This window comes from Ambystoma mexicanum, chromosome 2q (assembly GCF_040938575.1).
Source record: "Ambystoma mexicanum isolate Mex_15411 chromosome 2q, UKY_AmexF1_1, whole genome shotgun sequence".
NCBI classification, from domain to species: Eukaryota; Metazoa; Chordata; class Amphibia; order Caudata; family Ambystomatidae; genus Ambystoma; species Ambystoma mexicanum.
The window spans coordinates 345,926,738-345,948,721 of record NC_090924.1 but is presented as its reverse complement, the minus strand read 5'-3'; the positions used below and the strand labels follow the sequence as shown (position 1 = coordinate 345,948,721).

Below are 21,984 nucleotides of genomic sequence, written 5' to 3'. Positions count from 1 at the left end.
CCGAGGAGGGATCTCTTAGTAGGTGAGATCGTTCCCCTGACATTTAGGGAAACTATTTCCAGGATGGGCAGTTGGTCAGCCATTGCAAAGTTTGTGTCTTTCTCTTTCCCCCTGCTCGCTATGTATTCCTGGGATGTTCCTTTATCCAGTTTCACCCTGCCATTTGTATTTGTATTTATTGTTTTATATGGCGCCTTAATCCAAGGCGCTTTACAATGAACAACAAAATAAACAATAAACATGGAACATTGCCTTGCTACTGGGGCTTGCTGTGTACTCAAAACCACTAACACCGCTCCACACCTATCCCTCCTCCCCCATGCCCCTTTCGCCCTCCTTTCGGGTAAAGCCTGGCCCAAACTGCGCCTCCCTTCCCAACAACCAAACCCCAAGTCCCTTCCCTCCGTCTCCCCCCTTCCCCCTCCCCCAGCGCCCTGCCAAGGAGTCCGACCATTCCTGCTACTTGACTGGACCACCAGTTTGCCCGCTTCCTCAGGGCCCTGCCTTACAGACACTTCATGTGTAGAGCCCCCCTATAGCCCCTCTCTGAGATCTCTGACCTGTGCGCCCTACCTATCGTGGGGTCAGTCGATGCCTCATTCCTGAACAGGAGGCGGATCACACCTTTGACTGTTCAACATATGTCCCTCTCCGTCTCCCCTTCCACTTCTGGGAGGCCAATAAACCACAGGTTTTTTCTCCTTTCCCTGTTCTCAAAATCATCCCTTTGCAGTGCCCTCTCCTCGTCCTTCTTTTCCAGGGCAGACAGTGTGGTGTCAATTTGCGTTTCCAAGATGTCGACTGATTGGCCTCCAGCTCTTGTAGCCTGTCTTCCACCTTTTCCTCTCTCTGGTCCATTTTGTCAAGACTATGCCCAATGTCCGCTCGCATGTCTCTTATTTCTTGTAGTATAGTAGCAATTTCTTTTTTCGTGGACATGGAGTCTTCTGCCTTTTCCCTGGTCTGATCCATCCTTCTGCCCGTGTCTGGTTTGCCTATGTGGCCCGTAGCCTCCTGGAAGTAGAATTCCTGAGGAGCCTACCTCCAACTCATTCGGCTTCATCCCCCTGCTGCTGATGCTTTTGGTGTGTCGATGCTGGCTGGGAGAGGTGGTCCCTCCCGCCCCCTCTCGGATCCGACAAATCCTGTCCCTCTCTCCTCTCCTCTCTGACAGTGGGGCACTACAATGTTTTGGCCCCCACCAGGGCAGGCACATGCCCCAGAGGTGGTTAGTGGGTGCGCTCGCCTTCGGCGGGTTCACTTGGTGCTGCTGATGTCCTGTTGGGCTGGAGAGGGGAGATGTTCCCACACCGGATCTCTCCGTTCCACATCACTTGCCTGCTATGCTGATCTGCGGGGTTACTACACTGACCCACTGAGTGTTTGTAGTATGTGGGGCGGGGAATATGGGCCGTTAACCCCTCTTCCCATCCTCGGGTTTAAATTAGTCTGACTTTCACCAGTGTCTGTGCTGTCCCTCCGGACCGGGACCCCCTGTTGATTGTGTTTCCGCAGGGCGGGCACAGTGTCAATCCTGTGTCATTTCCCCAAAGTGTGGAGTTCCTCCCCCTGACGGGCTGGCTCACCTCTGGTCGCCGGTGGACCCACTGGTGGATCGGGGGGGCTTCCCCTTCTTTACTTTTGCCTCTGAGGGCTGGGGCTTCTCTGCGGGGGGACCGCTTGTCCTCTCCTACCATTCCTCCATCCCTTTTGTGATGGCTTCTTCTTGCTGCGTGCGTCCCACAGTGCCGAGCCAGGCTCCTTGCGTGGAGCACTTTTGTTTTCAGTCCACAGAGACTTCGGCCGTATCTGTGTGTTGATGGGGCGTTTTTGCTCGCTCTTTCGCCTTAATGTGCCACCGGAGCTTCCGATCCTGGGGGGAAGGTTGTTTGCTGGGGGGAAAAGGGTTCAATACCTAATGCCAGGCCCTAGAAGATGCTGCATCCATCTGCGTGCCCCTTGGTGGCCTCTGATATATTATATTTTTAGGTAAGAAAGGAGGTTATGGCGGTAGTGGCAGCGAGTCTCAGGAAATGAGGGATTCACGTCTACCGCTGCCTGGACGATTAGTTGATCAGGGCCAGTTCCCCAGAACAGGCTCTGGAACATCTCAACTCCACCTGTCACTCCCTTCACAGGCTGGGCTTGACCCTCAATTTAAAGAAGTCCCACATGATACCATCACAAAGACTGCAATTTATTGGAGCAGTCCTGGATTCAACCCTGGGAAAAGCCTCACCACCAGAGGTGAGGGCTCAAGACATTCTGCAGATGGTGACCAAATTCCAGAATGCCCAGCGTCTACCGGCCTTCGATTTTCTGAGGTTGCTCGGCCTCATGTCATCCTGCATTTTTCTGGTGCCAGAGGCGCCTCTGAGAATGAGATCTCTCCAGTGGGCTCTCAGGACCCAATCATCACATTTCTCAGGGAGGATGTCAGATCTCCTACAGATCCCAAACAGAGTCGCACTGGATCTTCAGTGGTGGGCCTGTCGGGTGAATATCTTGAAAGGAGAACCATATTGGCAACCATGGCCAGAGATAACAGTAGTGACAGACACCTCACTCAAGGGTTGGGGAGCCCATGCCATCGACTTCACCATCAGCGGTCGTTGGTCTCCATTGGAGTCCAAACTACATATCAACCCTGTAGAGCTGAGGACAAGCAGACTAGTGCTGAAGGCCTTCATGCCATCTATACGGGGAAAGAATGCCCTGATAATGACAGACAACCAGTGGCCATGTACTACCTCGACAAGAGAGGAGGTTTAGGGTCACTACCACTGTGCTGAGAGCCAATGCAGCTCTGATTCTGGGCAATACAAGAAGGAAACTCTCTGTCTGCAGTTCACCTAGCCGGAGAGAAAAACACGACAGGCAGAGCACAGTCTCCCACGAGTGGGAACTAGCTCAGGAAGTCCTTCAGGAGATCTTCACCCTTTGGGGAACCCCTCAGGGTCTGGCACCCGGCAATGGGCAATTACCAGGCTATTCCGGCCCAGCCGGACCCAGTAATTGCCCTTTCGCGGGTGCCTGGCCCGGTACATCCCCATTCCCATTGATCCCAATAGGGCTCAATGGGAATGGGGAGGGTGGTAGCACCGGTACCGTTAATAAGGGTAACGGTGCTACCATCATGTTCTGCTCACGGGTGCTGGTACGGCCACCAGGTCAGACCTGCAAGGGCACCCGCGAGCAGAACTCCTAGTATGGAGGTACGGTAGCAACAGTGCCGGTAGCGATACCAGCGCTGTTGTTGCCTTACCGCCATACTTGTAATGAGGCCCAATGCAGTCTTCACTTGTGGAATCTGGCCTTCTCCACATGTTTTCTGCGGCCTGTCAGAGGCAACGACCTTGGTAGGGAACTCTTGGGGTTTTCGACCGATGCTCTTGCCTCTTGGTCCGTTGCTCTGCTCCAGTAGGTTTGCATTCGTCCCGGATGTTCTGCTCGTACTCATGTTCCACCTTGCTCAGAGTGTGTTTTTGGGTTCTGCCTTTTATTCATGAGATCTAATTGGTATCAGTTATATGCACTTATATTCAAGTGCCTGACTTTGCTTGACCCGATTAGCGGGACATTTCCAATACGATGTGTGAAAGTTAATGTTGTTACTCTGTCACCCTCTTCCTCGGCCCAGTGTTTGTGTAATAAGGGGGAGGGAGTTGGGACCTCTGTGAATCCTGAAAAACAAGATGGGTTGGATAAAAAAAATAGGGGGGGAATACTGTTTCTCACCATCGGGTGCCTCACCCCCACTTCCCGAACACCCCTCACCCAGAATATCCTCCTCACTGGTCCACCCCCATGGTCTGGATCCAAAGACGATGGGTGTGACCTGGACACCTGAGAGGGAGATCCCCGGGGACTAGCGGGTGAGAAACCCTCTGGTTTCTCACAAGGTTCTGTATCTGCAACCCTACAGTCGCTATCTCTGCATTTATGAACCACCCTCTGACTGCACTTATTGAGTTACCTGCATTTCTCCCTCGCCCTCAACCCCGGCACTTCTCTCCTCCCTTTTCCCTGCACTTGCGCGATCTGATTGACATGAGGCCGAGTAAAATTGTTGTTTTGTCCTCCCTTTGTCTTCCCCTCCTTGTCTTGTCTTGCCTAGAAAAACGTGTGCACAGGCGTGTTATTAATGTCATATCATATCAAATTATATAATTCTTCTCTCTTCATCATACTTCTACTGAAGAAGAAAGGTTAAATCACCTGTGTCAAGAGTGGATTCTGACAGTTGTAGAGGAGGTCCCAAATATGGCCTGGACTCCAGCCACCCATGGCGAGATGCCAGAAGCATACTTGCCAGGATATGTGACTTATTAGGAGCAAATGAACCAACAGAGAGCCACGGTGGGGCCCCATCCAGTACCCATCAGAAGGACATGTATACCTATTGAAGCGCCAATAACCAGACAACGTGGGCTGCAAGGTATCCTCTGAGACAACCATACCAGCAGCTGACACGAAATGAAGATTACTTACAGACTGTCCCCGAAGAGACCCACAGAGCCTTAATGGAAGGCAATTGGTGGCGACATAAGAGCCCAGACGTGACGTACAGATAACCATAAAATGACGAGCAAAAGAAGGTACGCAAGGACGAACTGTAAAGAATAATGATGTGACAGACGTATAAGAAGATACCACATTGCAGCACAAAGAACGTATCCATGATCGAATTGTGCAACTGACTGAATGCATGTAAATAGGCTCGGAACGCAAGAAGCTCAATAAACAGCACTGCTTGCACTGCTTAGAAGAAGCTTAGAGCGGCATCTGCCAATTATATATCTACCTCAATGAAGCACGCTATACAAGTGCAACTCCATTTTGGAAGCAGAACTAAGCCCAGGCTGCAAGGGGCCATCAAGGTCGAGATTCATATTCCAGCTAAAGCCAGGAGGGAAAAGCGGAATCGAAACTCAGCAAGAAGTAGCTCATGCTTGGGAATTCGAGGTCAACTCAAGAAAGGGAGGAGAGCGGCAACCATGAAGAATTTAAACTTCAGAGCATGTCTGCCAGCCAGTGAAGGTCGCGATAAAGAGGCCCCAGGCAGGTTGCTAGACTGAACAAAGAATCAAATATACAAAAAGAAGGAACATGAAGAGGATTCACGGTGAACAGACACGTGACTAGCCAAGGGCAAAGAGGTACCAACGTCTGATGTCACGCAGAACCTGAGGATGCCATAACTTTTCCTGATAAGAAGCTACAGTTTCGAGGCCATCCTCAGCCAACTAACTGACACATAGCCCTAGAGGTAGTGATTGATGGAAGGGAGGCAGGGTGAATCTTGGTGCACTCCGCATCTGGGTATCCATTCTGCATGCTGCTAATTAAAGTGGAGATTTATGCCTAGGGGTGTAACCCACTCAATCACAATGGACCAAATAATCTAGGATCCTATAGTTTGTAGAACCAATAAGACGTCGTAGTTGTAGTGATGTTTATCACGAGTGATGTAGTGGGATGGGCGTAGACGCCCGCCCGATAATAGTTATCCAATCCGCGCACACGGTTACCGTATATAGATATAGCACCTATACTTAAGTTACCCTTTCCAAGTTGGAGTTGGGAGTTCGAGCGAGACAGGCGATCACATCATTGATGATTACCATTTGTTTCCCGTTTTTTGTACTTGTCATTAAACAGACTTCCCTTTGCCAAACTATTGAGTTGACCTTATTGAAGTGTGTCGAAGTAAGTGAATCCTGCACCCTAACCTCCTCAAGGTGCAGCTATCTTGTCTTACAGGTACTAGAGGGTGGGTTCTGACCTATGGGCCCGTCAGAGGATACTCCGCCCTCCTGTACACTTGGTAGCAGAGGATGGTTTGACCATCAACTATTGATTAATTAATACTAAGACACCCATAGACCGATGGCACAAAGTAACTCTAGGCCTTCGGCAATAACACGAGTCCTTCGCCATTCGGCTGAGTAGACTGAGAAGCTTCTCGTGGACAATGATAGAGTAAGTCCATCAAATCTGCAGTAGGTCTGAAGGAACCTGCCTTTCCAAGCATAACCTTTCTCATTCCCACGGGCAGCGGATCGGACGAAAAGACCGCAAGAGGCGAGAAAAAGGAGAGGCAGTGATCCCGAAGTTCCAGAGAGGAAAAGATGTGAGCGGTGAGTGAAACAATAAACTCATTACTTTGGCAAATATCTTGTAGGCATTAGAACAAGTAAGGGAAAGGTAACGGAGGGTGGCGGAGAAAATAAAAATAGTCAGAAGTAGAGAAGACTGTATATGTATAAGGGGTTAATGACTCGAGTATAAGAGATAAAAAGTAAGGTTACCGGGAGGTCACCCGAGATAAAAAGTAAGGTTACCGGGAGGACATCCGAGAGGAAAAAGTAAGGTTACCGGGAGGACACCCGAGAGAAAAACTAGGTTACCGCGAGGGCACCTGAGAGAAAGTAAGAGGATTCGTCTTGTTCTTGCGCTTTAATACAGCAGTCAGAAGAAACGTGAACTCAGAGCCCACATAATGAGGGACGATTAGACTACGGTGATGATTAAAGACGGCACTAACGGGGTTCGTTTAAACCCCATGTCGGGGTATTGATTAGAAGGCAGGTATATGTGTGTCCAGCTGGTGTCCGTCTAGTCTGTCAAATGGCTGTCATGCGTGCCCTGTTATATGTCAAATGCAAAGAACTGTATCGTTGATTGTTTGAAATGAAGTTTGGGCTTTACGCGATTCCGTAACTAAGAGGGAATTGCCAATGGATTGATGTTCTTGAGTAAATTGATGATGTAGAATTTTGGCGGGAAAGATTAGATTGGAGCTTGCATATTTGGTGCTCGCTCATACTGTTGGATGTGTGAAAATTGCATAAAATATTGTTGGTAATGAAATTTGAGAATGGAGGAGGTTACCCCACTTGCCCATTTGTGCAAGCAATTACCCAAGCACGCACTCAAGCTTAAGAATTATAGTGCGGAGTGGGTTAAGGGTACCGCCCACAAAATGTTTATGCCGTGGCCACAGAACGGGTCTTTATCTAAAGCCGTTTTACAGCATATGACGACTTATCTGCATGCCACATACACAGGCAAGAAACTAGAGAAATGTCTTGCTGTTCTAGAACTGTAGAAAATGTTTGAACAGCCAAAGGAGGAAGAGCCTCCTGCAGATTGAATACTAAACGTATGCACGGAGTGGGGTGAGATGCCTACTGCGCCACCAGCACCGCCTGAGCCAGAAATCGAGGGGAGTAAGTCAGAGGGACTCTACCCGTTAAGAGAGATTATGGCAGCTACAGGGTACAGCAACCCTGCGTATGAGTCACCTACATACAGTAGTGACGAAATCAAGGAGAAGGAGCAGGAAATTAATCTTACCTCCGCAGTCCCGAGGGACCAGGAGAGACGCGATGAGGAAAGGAAAGACAAGGCAACGATTAGTGCACCTCTCGTTAAGGAGAGAGAGAGAAAGAAATGGAAGGGAAGCGAAGGCAGAACTGATGAGATAGCATTCGCAAAAGACGAATGGATGGGAGGACAGATATTGTTGAAACTTGATGGTAAAGGAAGTGATAGTATAAGGCCGAGAGAGAAGTCTGATGAGGCACAGAGAAGGGAAAAGGAGAAGGAAAAGGAAGTAAGGGACGAGAGAATAAGAAAGAGAGATAGGCTGAGGCGAGAACAGCTTTATCGCTAGGAGCAAGAAAAACAGCTTAATCGCAAACAGAAGGCAGCCTATGACCAGTACAGAAAGAATCAGCAAAGGTTGGAAGAAGAGAAAAGAGTATGTGAAAAGAGAGTAAAGAGATGGGAAGATGAGGAAATTAGAAGGGCAAAGGAACATAGAAATGAAAGGAGAAGGGAAGAAGATAAGACTAGAGAAGAAGAGAGGAAGCGCAATGAGGTCAATGATGATATAGAACGCAAACGTAGACAGAGAGCATGCGATCTTGAATATTTGGAGCGGGAAGTTAAAAAACCCAATCCTGTTGTAGAATGGGAAGACATCGAAGAATTCTTCCCTGCAAATGAGTCAATATCAGGCACGAATGGGGCAAACATTGAAAATGACTTCGACACCAGAAGCATTGGGGAAACGATTGATAAAATATACAATGAAATGGGGCTGGAAAAAATTTCCCAAGGGGGAAGGGAAGATGAGCGCTTGGAAAGCACTCAGCTGTATGACACTGAGGATGTCACTCGAAGTAGTGGGAGCAGGGGACTGTCCCTGGATAGGTTAGAAATTAGTAAGAATTAAGTAGATGTAAGGAGTTGGTGAACTGGGAACAATAAGCGTCCGACTCCGGTGGGGAATCGGAGGACGAGACACACGAAGAAGGGAGACAACGTGAGAAGCGGCTCCCAAGGGACCAAGGGGTACGATGGTCAGACACTAGCGAGTCCACATCTAGGGTATCGGGGTTCACCGTGCAGCCTGGCCGACATGCGGGAATACTCAGCGGTCAGAGGGGGGAGCCAGCACCTGCCTATGTACACAGATTGAGGACATTGCCAGGTAGACGGCGATGCGGGAATGCTACCCCAGCGATAGACAGGAGAGCTATGGGGAAAGAGAAGGAAGACTGCGCATTTCAGTTCCCGCTGCTATAAAAGGGGGGCACAAGACCACAATATATCCCATGGCCACACATGGATCGAGAGAACTTGAAAAACAAGCTTCCAGTGCTGACTTTGAGAGCCGGGAAATGGTTACACGAGTTAGAAAAAACGACAGGGGGTGTCACATTGGCTATAGGGGACATTAAAGGTCTCCTGATTGCCATACTGGGTGAGAGAGCAGACAATGTATGGAAGTGGGCTGGGTACCCTGGGGTAACCATAACTAACACTACCCATGACGGAGCATCATTTAATAATTGTAGAGCAGCAGTGTGGAAAGCGCTACAAGTGCTGTACCCAGACACTTCTGATATGGGAGCTATATTGACTCGAAAAATGAAAGAGTCAGAGGATCCCTTGATTTATATCCAGAATTTTCAAGACGCGTGGGTGCTCGAAACGCATGAATCTTGGACGAAATCTATCCCTGTATTATACCATATATTGTGCCAAGGGTTGCCAGAACTGGTACAGAAACAGCTCAAGAAATTGGTAGGAGTAGAAGATAAACCATGGGCCGAAATACAGTTGACAATTGCACACTACTGTAGATTGTTGCAAGAAAAGAACCGAAAAAAGGAGGCAACTCGTAAAGGTGAGGAAGCGAAGCGGGTGCAAAAGAAACTCTCAAAGTGCGCTCTCGAGGGAGCCATGCTGACAAACCCAGCTGAGCCAAGCGCGCAACACGTGACTAACCCATTGCAGAATAACCAGGGTAGCGCGGGTTTCTACCAGAGGGATAGGGGATTTAGAGGAAGAGGATGGCAGAGTAATCAGGGAGGATTTCAAAGTAATCAGGCAGGTTTTCAGAATAATCAAGATGGCTTTCAGAGCACGCAGATGGGCAGTCCAGCTACGCTAGATGGACAGATGGCCCGACTACCACCAGTGTGTTGGCTGTGTGGAATGACAGGACATGTGGCACGCGTGTGCAGAGGCCAAGGCATGTAGCAAAATGGCCAAGGGATGGGAACAGGCATGGTGAATCAGCCTGCCGTCCCACAACAAGACGGTGCACAGAATCACGCAGTGCAGCAGCAGGCGCCAGGCTTGCAGCAAGGTACGCCGCAATTGGTTCAACCTCTCGAATATGAGGAATTTGCCACAGGGGCAGTCCCAACAGGCACCGCAGAAAATGTCACAGGGCACTAACTCTGGAGGGGGAGTCAACCCTGGAAATGGAGGAAATCCACAAGTATACAGTGGACCAAACCTATATATACAATAGGACAGCTCACAGGAAACTCTGATATGCTCTATCCTATCAGTGACACCAGACCCTAACAGGGAACCTAGGGTAAATGTCGTCATAGGGAGGAAAGAATATTCCTTCTTAGTTGACACGGGTGCAACACGCTCGTGCATACGAGAAGGCAAGTTTTCCTTGTCTGGCCATGCCATAGACACTCAGAGTTTTACAGGAACTCACAGTAGAATTCCCTTTACGGACAATCTCCCAGTCTCTGTGGGGGAATGTGAGATGAATGTGGCCTTGTTATTTTCACGCCAGACCCCAGTATATTTTGGGTCGAGATTTAATGACAAAGTTGAATATGACTATATCGTTCACAGAAGAGGGCATAGTATGCTCCACTCCAGGAATGCATTATTCTAACGTATGCGAAATGGTCATAGACTACTCCGGACGTATAGCAATGAGAGCTATACCATTAGAACCGGAAGTCTTCTCATATGGCGTGTGTGTGCTTATGGCGGGATTGCCAGGCCTCGCAGCTAGAACTATGAGAACCCCTGATGAGTTTCTATTCAGACCAAGAATACCTATGCATGAAGAAGAGGGAAAAGTATTTCCCTTATCGATACATATCGCAGCAGTACGAGGGTGTTACCACATCACTTACCTGGGGCTGGCACTTCTATCCCTGATTTCGGCTGGGGGGGACCACGGCCTTTTGCAGCACTCGCCGCTTCCGGGTTTCCCATGCCTCTGGACTCGCGCATGTGCGGAAGGCCGTGTTTCGCCCTTCACACATGCGCCGTCCACAGAGTGCTTGGGAAGCCGTAAGCTTGCTTCCCAAGCCTCGTTTTGGGAATGGCAGCACCCAGGGACAGCACGGCTTGCGTTCCAAGCCTCCTGGGTGCTGCCGGCCCTATTTAAGGGCCAGTATCTTGAAACTCACTGCGTCTCAACGCGGTTTGCTTCCGGATCGTGTCCCTGCCCCCGCAGCTTCGTGCAGCTGCACCTTACCTGCTTTTGCCTGTTTTCTTGCTTCCTCCTTGGTTTTCCTTGCTGGTTCCCATGGGGCTTTTCTCTTCTCCCTTCCACTCCTTTTGGTTCCTCCTGGGTTCCCCTAGTCTCCTTGGGTTCCCTTCTTAGGCAGCCTAGGGTTCTGACCCTGCCCTGTTCCTCTCAGCCATTGCTTCTGGCTCTGTTCTGCCTTTTGCCTGCTGCCATTTCCAGGAGTCATTGCAGCACTCAGCTGTGGACTATCATCTCAAGCTCCTGCCTTTTGCCTGCTGCCATTTCCTGGAGTAATTGCTGCACTCAGCTGTGGACAATCATCTCAAGCTTCAACCTTTTGCCAGCTGCCATTTCTTGGAGTCATTGCTGTAGTATTCAGCTGTGGACAGTCATCATTGTATCAAGACCCGCCTTCCCTGACAGTGCTTGCACTGTCCCGACGTCACGGAAATCAGGGAAGTGCGCATCCGTGGCGTTGGGAGCCAGTCCACTTCTGACCCTGTTGATTCCAGCGTGAGGGTTGTGCCGGTTTCTCGCGTCACACCTTCTGCATTCATCAGTCAGACAGCCTGGCGACTTCACCACGATCGACAACCGGAAGTTCAGGTATTCAGCGCCCACGAGACGCTTACCTTAGCAGAGGGAAGGTAGTAATGGTCGATGGGTACGCTGATGAAGGCAGACAATGGTGTGCAATTATCACCATTGAAGAAGGGTAACGGGTGACTGACATCACCGATGATGATCTGTTCGAAGAACACCCTGACTCAGAAGAGGCAAGGGTGGAAGTAAGTCTCATATTTTGGGTCAAAATGATCAAACGAGAAGTGCCACAGAGAATGATGTTGACACTGATCCGCCCCACATACTTTGATGACGATATGGCCCACATGCCTGTCTCAGTATGGGCTACAGGACCCTATGACGTAGGCCTCCTGAATGGAGCAGGAGAAGTGAAAATTAAATTGAAACCAGGAGCAATTTTACCAAGGGCATGACAATATCCCATGTCCAGAGAAGCGGATGAAGGGTTTGCAAAGACAATTTCCGCCATGATGGAGCAGGGCATCCTTGTGACGTCAGAATCATCCTGCAATACGGTGATTTACCCCGTCAAGAAGTCAAAGGGAGGGTCGTGGCGTTTAATCCAGGATTTAAGAGCATTAAACGATATTGGAGATGCCGAGTTCCCTATAGTCCCTAATCCATCTACGATCTTGTGTAACATACCGATCGAGGCGAAATACTTCACAGTGATTGATTTGAAAAATGCATTTTTCTCAACCCCCCTGCACCGTGACTCACAAGATCTGAAGTCCTTCACGTTCAGACAAATGCACCTAAAAAGTATGAGGTTGCCGCAGGGGTACTGCAAGTCCCCATCCATTTTCAACCGAGTCTTGCAAATGGACCTGGGCAACATTGCACTAGACAGTGTGGTTTTGCAGTATGTGGATGACATTCTGATCTGCAGCACCACTAAAGAATAATGCAGGTGCGATTCTAACCAGCTTCTGACTATATTGGCTGAGAAAGGATATAAGGTTGACAAAGAAAAGTTACAATATTGTCAACAAGAGATGCTGTACATAGGCCAGCTAATCTCGCATGAGGGGAAAAGGGTCACCCCAGAAAGGGCTGAAGCTATCATGAACACGGCTAAGCTGCTCACGATAAAACAAATGCAGAGCTTCCTAGGCCTGTGCAACTATGTTAGGGCATGGGTCTTCAATTACAGCTCATATACCAAGCCCGTGCTCCAGGCCCTGAAGAAGGCCCGAGCGACAAAAGAAAAAATGGAATGGACTGAAGCGATGGAAGAGGGGTTCACAGAACTAAAGAGAGCAATTTGCGCGGCTCCAGTTCTCGGGATTCCTAACTATGCAGAGGAATTGTACCTGTTCTCGCACACGGATGGCAATGTTATGACAGCAGTACTTGTTCAAAAAACCTCATTGGGGTACAAGCCCCTGGCATATTACAGTGGGAATCCGGATCCAGTAATGAGAGGCCAGTTCCCATGCGAACAAAGCTTACCTGCCGCAGCGTTCGCCATAGAGAAGGCGACAACCATTGTAATGGGATGCTCCATGACATTATATGTTGAACTCATTATTTGCCATTTTAGAGAAACCAAAGGGCACATTGACATCTCAAAGGGCCTCTGCCTATGAGGTGATCATATCAAATCCATCGATCAAAATAGTTTGATGTAAAACAGTGAATCCAGCCGCGTTCATAGCTGAACCAGTCACTGAAGGCGAGCCGATACATGACTGTGCAAACTACAAAGAATTCTATGATGAAATCCCCAGGGCGAAGGCAAATGCCCTGGCAGGAGGTGAGATCGTTTTCATTGATGGATCTTTGAGAATCGACCAAGAAGACGGACAAAGATATATGGGCGTCGCCATAATAAAACACATAGCGAACGGAGAATTCCAAGTACTCGTTAGTGCACAAATACCATCTCATTATTCAGCACAGGTTGCAGAATTATTGGCGCTGATACTCGCCATTGAGAATCATGCAGGCCAGGAAGTAACGGTGTACAGTGACTCCGCCTATGTGACGTCCACAGTTCACGCAGGGCTAGCGCGCTGGAAGAGGAGGGGCTACCTCCGAGCAGATGGTACGCCAGTGCAGCACACAGCCTTATTGGACAGGTTGATCAAGGCACTACAGCTCCCAGGGGGCATAGCGGTCGTGAAATGCGCCGCTCATACTCACGGAACAGATTTCGTGTCACGTGGAAATCACGCAGCAGACACAGAAGCCAAGCGTATGGCATCCAAAAATGAGACAATCATGGAAGTAGAAGTGGCACGCACCCATGAGCGTATGATGATAGCTCAAGCCACACCAGAGGCTTATCGTAATATGGGGCAAACTCAATTGATGGAGCTACAAGGGGAGGCACCACAAGATGAAAAGAACCTGTGGAAACGACAATGGTGTTCTTTGAACCCCTCGGACGGATTGTGGAGGCAAGACAGCACTCGTAAACCAGTAATGCCTGTAGCCCTACTAAGGATATCAGTAGAACAATTACACTACCCATTCCATATGACAAAAGAAAATCTAGCCGCAACGCTCACAGAAGACTGGTTCATACCGAATTTAGCAGAGCAGGTTACATTTTTTATAGTGAACTGCATAATTTACCAGCAGTTCACAGCTGGGCACACATTAAAAGTAGTGAGAGGAGTCATCCCCCGGCCAAATGGGCCATTTCAGCACTTACACATCGATTATGTCGACATGATTCAAGTATGTAACAGGCACAGGTACTTAATTGTAGTGGTGTGTCCATTCTCTAGATGGATAGAAGAAGGTCCCTGTACACATCCAGACTCGACCTCTGCTGCAAAATTCCTGGTGAGGGAAGTATTCCCTAGATGGGGGGTGTGTGAGGTGATGAGATCAGATAATGGGGCCCATTTTGTAAATACAGTTTTTGAACAGATTAGCTTGTTACTTGGTATAAAGCACAAGTTCTCGTCGGCGTATCATCCAGAGGGAAATGGTATATGCAAGAGGCTCAACGGCTTGTGGAAGGAAAGGATAGCCAAGTTGAAGCTTATTCTAAAAAAGGGATGGCTGCACTGTCTACCACTGGCATTGTATGCACTTCGGAACCAACCAGGCTCCGACCATCATCTCACGCTGCACGAGATAGTCACAGGAAGGAGAATGAGGACCCCCCTTGCCCCTGATGTGATGCCCAGTCTACCCGAGAGGTCCTGGGAACCGAGTTGTCAGAATATTTGAACTGCATGACATGAAGCCTCGCTGTCATTTCAGACCAACTGCAGCGACGACGAAAAGGGTGCAGCACAACACCAGACCCAGAGGGAGCTCAAGGGCTACGTACCTCAATCATCTTCCCTGGTGATACAGTGCTCGTGAGAAATCACACAAAGAAAAGGTGGGACGAGCCGAGATTCAATGGCCCATTCATCTTAGAGGACTGCACTCCCTCAGCCGTGAAACTCCAAGGCAGGAGAGCTTAGATCTTCCTAAATGACATTAAACCTTATATCGGTGAGATCCCCTTAGCTGCACCCCACCGCAAAGAACCTACAGACAACGGGGAAGAACCTCAGCACATGCAGACGAGAGCTATGACGAGGAAGAAGGACACATGAGAAGGAAAACTAAGACAAAGAACCCGGATGCAAATTGTGGCTTAAAACTGGACAGTTCCTCCAAACAAAGGGGGATAAGGACATAACAAACACTCTGTGCATTCTAGTTGCAGAGTAAAGAAGAGAATAAGCCACAACACAATGATGATACAAACTTTTGAATAAAGCCATATCCAAACATTTTTAGTAAACGAGACTTTGATGAACTAAGAGCAACAGTTAAGAACATCACACAGTCACCTGAATCAACCAACATCCAGACTTTGTTTTGCAGAAACGTATGACATCCCCCAACAGGAGTATCACAAGAGATGTGCTGTCCTGTTTTCAGTTAATACTAGAGACATATCCATCGCTTGTAGGGAGAGTTACCAGCATCACAGACTTTGTCCAAAATCCTGCCAACAAGAAGGTGATCTGGCAACTACTGACTGTAATCGTGGAAGCCTTCGCTGTGTTGCCAGAATACAGTGATAAGGACACAAATGCTTCCACCACAAGTGATCATTGAAGAGCTGACATACACGATTTTCTTTCGCATCATAGAGGAGTGCCCAGGACTCATCGGGAGAACCACGGATACCCTAACATTCATCAGAGACCCAAGAAACAATGAATACCTGAACCAAGTGTGGATCAAGCTAAATTAAGTAATTGCAATGCACGCAGCAGGAAAGTGCAGAGACTGTTCTCGTCAAAAGAAAGGCCTGTGATCCAGAACCCAGCCAAGCAGGACAAATGTCCCTGTCACCCGAGGACAGCCGCCTGGCGCATAATGTCCTGTTTCGTCTAGTCACTGACTATCGAGAAATGGTGGGGAGGCCTGTAGATCTTGACGTCATCACCTTCCTCAGAGACCCAGCTAATGTCGCACATATGGGCACACTCCTCCACGGTATCATGCTCCAGGTGGAGCTGTCCAACGTTCAGCGAGAATACCTGAGGAGATTCCAGTGAAATTTATCGCCGTGGGACAGATCGAGAAAAGCAGGGAAGAGAACTTCACCGCTTGTTTTTATTTTTATTTTTTCATTTTTATGGTTATATGACTCCCATTTTGATTTGATTTTGAACAATACCATTTTTTCCAGTTTTCATGTTTTCAATTTTTCCAGTTTTTCAATTTTTTACCATTTTTTTCCATTTTTTTCTATTGTTTCCAATTTTTTCCATCTTTGTCGCATTTAAACAAGATTCCAGCATGTCTTCCGGACTAAGGCAAATTCAGGGGGTGGATTGGGAATTGAACTATTTTGAATATGCTCAATAAGTGTGACACACCAAAGAGGCTAGTCTAATCTTTTTCCATAGTCTAGCAAGGGAATTACATCCCGCAACCAGAGACAATCGTCACCCTCGAGAGGGGGGACTCTTACGAAGCACAAGACACTTTACGTCCAAGACCTCCTGAAAGACCATAATGGAGTAAATGAAAAGAAGAGATCTTTATAGAACTTTAACTATTGATATGATTGAAATGGGGGCCCAGAACAGTAACCTAGTCCTCCCACAAGCAGAGGGGCACCCCCAATTCCCTGGAAGAAAATGCTGCAAATTGACTTATCGAACGATAATGTGCATATGTATAGTTATTATTATTGTTTTTCTGTCATTAACAATCAGAACTACATTCTTTATTGGTGCACGAAGCACTCCAATTTCAGTGCACCCACCAGATAATGTACGTACGAATCCCACAAAAGCACCCAGACCCTACATAGTCATTCCGGTTCCTAGAAAATCTGACGATAAAGTAAACAAACTAAAGTTAAATGTAATTAGCAGTGATTCATACACATTTGAGGTAACGAATGAAGAGAAAAGCTGGAGACAGGGTCAGCACGGAATGAATGAATATATAGCACTGACAACCACACACACCCACACACTAAATGCACATGAGCAAGCGCAAGTGTCAATGGCTACAGAACCTCGAATGATGGCAACAGAAAGTACAAGACTGCCTACCGAACAACCAGTTCCAGAAAATAGTGGAAGTGACCAAGAGGAAGCAAGCAAAAGCCCAAATGAAAGAGATATAACCAAAACACTCAAGAAGGCAGAGACTGCTACAAAAGAATTCACTGCAAAACACAAATACTGATCGACCATTTGTTCCCATTTCTAACTAAAGCAAAGAAACTACATGAGGAACTGAAAAATAGAACCACAGTGACTATCGCAGCAAGCACATCAGTTCCTACGAGCACCAGGCCCACGATGAGGCCACACGTAGGACAGACGATACACAGATGGTGGTTAAAGGAGCCCTACGGGAGAATGCAAGCGGAGAAGAAGAGACACACAAAACCTTCCCCTACCACAGCTATACAGGTAATGAAGCCTGCTCCTCCAACAAGCATGCCTGAGAATCCTCCAGCAAGAAAAAGTCACATAGACGCATTTAGAGACGTAGTTATAGCTAACTACAAAAAGACATTAAGAATCAAGAGAAACCCACATGAAGACAACAATGAACTAAACGATTACCTAGACAGCACAGCACATCTAGGAAATAACATTTGGTACCAACACATGGAAGAGGTCGGAAGAAGAAAAGCTGAAGGAGAATGCTACGTCTGCGCACTCCTACCGTACAGCATGGGAAAGTCCAAGATCTTCGTGGCTGTAGAAATTGATGTCCCGACAGCACACTGTTTGTCACATGAAGCAATGTGCAACACCAGAGGACAATTAATGGGGAGAGATGCCTTACTGATATGGGCAACAGAAGCAGCATACCCTGATGAAGACGACTATATCCAAGACATTAAGACACGAAAAAGAGCACACACCAGGAATCACGTGATTAGGTATGCAAAGCCAGAAGCACAAGGAGCAGGAACAAGATGGGAGATAAACCCAAGACTGAACGTCCAAGGGAAAACTCCAAAAGAAGCGCAAATATGGAGAAATAGAGGCCAGATGCAGATTTGGGGAACAGTGCTTTCCCCAGATGGATGGGCAGCAGGAGTAGTGATATGCTGAGCCTGGATGGTCCTTGGAGCCTACAAGGAAGCAATAGAAAACTCTCAAAAACTGTGCAAACCCCTATGGCCAAAATTGGTGAAGTTACTAACATGGGTCGAAGATAGAGGGGGACCCCTGCAAATAGTGCCACTGGAAAGCCCGAAATGATGCTTTAGGAATAATGGCACAAGGAAGATGGGAGAGAATCAGAGATGCAGACGGATTTTTGAAGCACCAGGTATGACTCACAGAACCGCAGTAATTATGGATCATTACTGGGCGTGTGGATCCAAAGCATACATAAGGTTGCCGAAAAACTGGGGAAGCATATGCACAATAGTGAACGTCCACGTTCCTGCACTAGTGATCCCGAAGAGTGACCTGAATATCGACAGTTTCCCGAAAGCAGATGCTCACCTGAGGAAAAGGAGGTCTGTGGAACTGGTATCCCAAATAAGGAGAGAGAATTACCTTTCTGCCAAATCAGAAGAAGCATTTCATGCAATCCCATACGAGCACAGGCTGTTTAGCCTCACCTCAACAGTATTCGCAACAATGCTCTTGCCACACATCCAAATAGGAGTGAATGCTAAATGGTTGCAGATAACCAGATGGGAGTTATTGCAGACCATTAACACTACCATAAAAGGATTCAATGCAATCAAAGAAGAACTGAGAGCAATCCGATTGATGACCCTCCAGACCGGTTATGTGTCTTACATAATTACAGCAATGGATGGAGGTGTTTGCACAAAAATCGGAGAATCATTTTGCACGTTTATACCTTCACATGATGAAGAAAATGGAACTTTAACAGAAGCCATAAGTATGCTGGCAGATCTGCAGAATCAGATGATCAAGGAAACTGACAAAGTGGATGACGACAGCTGATTTGGAACACTGTTTCTATGGGTCCCACAATGGATGGCAGACATATTCAAAATTCTGGGAGCCCTGTTAGTAATGATACTATTAGGATTTTGTGTTATCAAGATAAACGTAACACAATGCCAGAAAACCGCGAAGAAAGCCATTGGGATGAAAATCATGATCGATGTCGAACCAGGATGGAAGCCCATAGATCTAACAGGTGAAGAAATAACAAACTTTGTGAAGGTCAGCGAATTTGCGCCAGAAGGAACAAAGTTTGCATACCCCAGAAAACGAAGAAGGTATGAAGGGAAACAAAGACGAACACGTAAAAACAACAAAGTTTGAAAGGCGTGATGAAAATATGGACTCCAAAGATGCACACTTTCACACCATCATGTTCAAACCCAGAAGACGAAGAATTGGACAGAGAAGAACCAAGTAAGAATAAACTAAAGGAGGAAGAAAAGGTGGTCGATAAACCGACCAGAGGGGGGTGTGTAGAGGAGGTCCAAAATATGGCCTGCACTTCAGCCACCCATGTCGAGATGCCAGAAGCATACTCGCCAAGATATGTGACTTATAAGGAGCAAATGAACCAACAGAGAGCCACGGTGGTGCCCTGTCCAGTACCCATCAGAAGGAAATGTATGCCTATTGGAGTGCCAATAACCAGACAACCGTGGGCTGCAAGGTATCCACTGAGACAACCATACCAGCAGCTGACACGAAACGAAGATTACTTACAGACTGTCCCTGAAGAGACCCACAGAGCCTTAATGCAAGGCAATTGGTGACGAAATGAGAGCCCAGACGTGACATACAGATAACCATAAAATGACGAGCAAAAGAAGGTACGCAAGGACGAACTGTAACGAATAATGATGTGACAGACGTATAAGAAGATACCACGTTGCAGCACAAAGAACGTATCCAGGATCGAATTGTGCAATTGAATGAATGCATGTAAATAGGCTCGAAACGCAAGAAGCTCAGTAAACGGTACTGCTTGCAATGCTTAGTAGAAGCTTAGAGCGGCATGCACCAATTATATATCTACCTCAATGAAGCATGCTATACAAATGCAACTCCATTTTGTGAAGCAGAACTAAGCCCAGGCTGCAAGGGGCCATCAAGGCCGAGATTCATATTCCAGCTAAAGCCAGGAGGGAAAAGCGGAATCGAAACTCAGCAAGAAGTAGCTCATGCTTGGGAATTCGAGGGTAACTCCAGGAAGGGAGGAGAGCGGCAACCATGAAGAATCAAAACTTCAGAGCATGACTGCCAGCCAGAGAAGGTTGAGATAAAGAGGCCCCATGCAGGTGGCTAGGCTGAACAAAGAATCAAATATACAAAAAGAAGGAACATGAAGAGGATTCACGGTGAACAGACACGTGACTAGCCAAGGGCAAAGAGGTACCAACGTCTGATGTCACGCAGAACCCGAGGATACCATAACTTTTCCTGATAAGAAGCTACAGTTTCGAGGCCATCCTCAACCAACTAATTGACACATAGCCCTAGAGGTACTGATTGATGGAAGGGAGGCAGGGTGAATCTTGGGGCACTCCGAATCTGGGTGTCCATTCTGCATGCTGCTAATTAAAGTGGAGATGTATGCCTAGGGGTGTAACCCACTCAATCACAATGGACCAAATAATCTAGGATCCTATAGTTTGTAGAACCAATAAGACGTTGTAGTTGTAGTGACGTCTATCATGAGTGATGAAGTGGGATGGGCATAGACGCCCGCCCGATAAGAGTTATCCAATCCGCACACACGGTTATCGTATATAGACATAGCACCTATACTTAAGTTACCTTTTCCAACCAATAGAATTGCAGGTCAAACTTATGAGTTTTACACGTCAATGATGACGTGAATTTGCTATAAAAGTTATTGTCAGCATGAAGGAGTTGGGAGTTGAAGCGAAACAGGCGATTGCATCATTGATGATTACCATTTGTTTCCCTGTTTCTTGTACTTGTCATTAAACAGACTTCCCTTTGCCAAACTATTGAGTTGTCCTTATTGAAGTGTGTCGGAGTAAGGGAATCCTGCACCCTAACCTCCTCAAGGTACAGCTATCTTGTCTTACAGGTAATAGAGGGTGAGTTCTGACCTATGGGCCCATCAGAGGATGCTCCGCCCTCCTGTACACAGTGACTGAAGGATTGATTGATCCTTCCAAGCAATGTTACAGGGACACTACTATTATTCTACAAGAAGTGCTAAGAGGGACCTGCAGGGTGGCAGTATGACTGAAACGGCCATGAGTGCAAGGGTCTGCATCCTTTGGCTCTCCATACAACTCCCATCAGCTTAGCCAGCATAGTTCATTGTAATTTATCAAAAGAGCTGTAGGCCAAACATCTACAGAGACGCAGATTGCATGCACCTTCATTAGTGCTTTGGCTCTGATGTCCAGCTCGGAGCTAGAGTGGGCCAATCAGTATTTCATAATCTTTTTAACAGCCTGGCTATCTAAAGGATTCAACATCCACTTATTATCAAGTGTTAGGGGAGATTTTGTAAGAAGAACAATCTGCGGGAGAAAGTATATGCAAAGTATCTTACTGAACACTATTCTCCTGGGTAATCTATTTCTCCTTCAGATTCTTCAACTCAAATTCTTCCCTTTTTGGCATTACATACAATCGTTTGCCATTGTTCGATTGTGGGTGGGAGAGAGTTTGAGTAAGTGCAGATGCACACCCAGGTTGCCATAATGAGTCCATTGGTCCTGTAACCATCATTTGTGAAGATGCTGGGCTGCACATTTGTCTCTATTTGGTGCTGCTTCTCATGGTATCTTGGGCATTGGACATTTCAGAACACCAGCCTGGCTATATTTTTAAGATCAAGAATCTGCAAATGTTAAGAGTATCCATCACACATTGCTTCTGTTTGGTAAGAAACTTCTTTACTGACATCTGTTCTCTCTAATTTTTCAAATACACCTTTCAAAATTGATATGATAATAAAAGGGAGATTCATAGTTGATTTCATTGTACCCGTATTATCTTGGGTGTAGCTATGCATGAATCTAAAGGTCAGAACTGCAGGCAATGGGCCTCATCATGAGTTGGGCGGTAGCAAGTGGTAATACCACCCAACTGTAATAGCGTTAGCGCCAACTGGTCTGGCACTATTAGCACTGGATCACAGGTTGTACATTAACAGTAAAT

General features: G+C 47.3%; 1 protein-coding gene across 1 annotated transcript in view; it reads right to left on the bottom strand.

Moving 5' to 3' along the window:
* Positions 1-21,984, bottom strand: part of TEX47 (testis expressed 47) — a 937,506-nt gene that overhangs the window by 86,374 nt on the left and 829,148 nt on the right. The gene's annotated exons all lie outside the window — the stretch shown is intronic.